Source organism: Malurus melanocephalus, unplaced genomic scaffold (assembly GCF_030028575.1).
Source record: "Malurus melanocephalus ecotype Western Australia unplaced genomic scaffold, MMel_1.1 scaffold_1954, whole genome shotgun sequence".
In the NCBI taxonomy this organism is placed as follows: domain Eukaryota; kingdom Metazoa; phylum Chordata; class Aves; order Passeriformes; family Maluridae; genus Malurus; species Malurus melanocephalus.
In genome coordinates this window covers 14,016-15,593 of record NW_026625186.1, presented here as the reverse complement: position 1 = coordinate 15,593, position 1,578 = coordinate 14,016, and positions in this window count along the sequence as shown.

The following is a 1,578-nucleotide window of genomic DNA, read 5'->3' as shown; positions in this document are numbered from 1 at the left end:
TCCCTTCATGAAACTTTAATTTTTGTGGGACTGGGAACCACTAAAATTTAAAGTGGATTTTGTTTCTTGATGGCTGCACTCCGTGAAGGATTTTACTACATTAGAATCTGAAAGCAAAAACTATAAATAAGAAAAAAAAATCAAAATGTAGCATTTTTTTAAAAAAAAAAATTAATTACTTGCTGTTACAAAGAAGTGTTTTAGATCGTTGTAAAACTGCAGTATTATTTTGTGTAAAGAGGAAAAAAAATCGGATTTTAATCCGTACCAGTCTGGTTGAAATAAAAATTTTGAATAAATATTTTGTTGAAATAAAAATTTTGACATCGTTCGGGCAGAGGTCACTTTGCTGTCTCTAAAAAAATGGGTTTAAAAGTTGAAATTAGGGATAAAAATTACAAAAATATGCAAAACACACACGGTTTGAGCTGCCAGCAAAATAAATCAGCTCCTTTCCATTGAAATATCTTCAATTATTGGGTTTTTATTTGAGATAAATGTGCAAAATGAGGCATTTTTGGGTCAACCCCGGTGGTTTTTAATCCARTATTTCCAGCTGAGAATTTCTTGATGTGGTTTCTGCACYGTCCCACTCAGGGCTCTTTAATTTGGGGKATTTTGGGATATTTTTTGTTCCATTTTTTGGAGCGTAGGATGAGGATTGAGGAGGAAAATCACTGGAATTCCACAGGAATCCCAATGGAGCTCGAGCAGAGCATGAAATAAACTCCAATTATCCCATAATTCTATAAATCTGACCATATTTGTATCATCAAACCATCTTCTCACATCCCTCAATATATAAAAATAAATTTTTTAATTGTTATTTTTTATTAAAAATTCAGGGTTGAACCTCCAAAAACCCAAATCCAAACTGAGTTGCTGTGGCAGGAGCTGCCATTTTAACAACTGTGGAATAATTTTAATTTTTCATGGTTAAACCATGAAAAAAAAAATCCCATTTTCTAACCAAAATGAGTCATTTTGGGGAGTTTAGAAGGAATTTCAAGCGAAAAAATTCAAATATTTTCAGTGGATTTTGAGTGAATTGTGCTGATTGCACGGTGAGAAAATCTATGAAATGAGATTGAATTGGGTGAATTTAATKAGATGAATTTAATKAGATGAATTTAATTAGGTGAATTTAAATAGGTGAATTTAAATAGGTGAATTAGCAGAATTTAATTTAGAAATTTAATGAGGTAAAATTAATTTTTTGGTGCATTTTTTCATCAAAATTAACAAGGAAAAACCACGAGCGATGCATGGGAAGGATGGGAAATAATGAAAATTTATCCCAAATTTATTGGAATTACAGAATCCASGTTGGTTTGGGGTCATTCCCGAGCTGAGGGAGGGAATTGTGGGGGAAATTCCCTGGAATTGTGGGGTTTTTGTCACAATTGGAGCTGTGAAGTGCGGGGACAATTCCATGACAAAGGGACAAAAGGGACAGCGGGGCTGGAACGGCCCCGGGGGGGATGTGCTGCCCTAAAAGGGGTTTCTATGTCGCGATAGGAACCCGGGGCACGATAGAGAGGGGAGGAAAACAAATAAATAAAGAAGAAAAAAATCAAG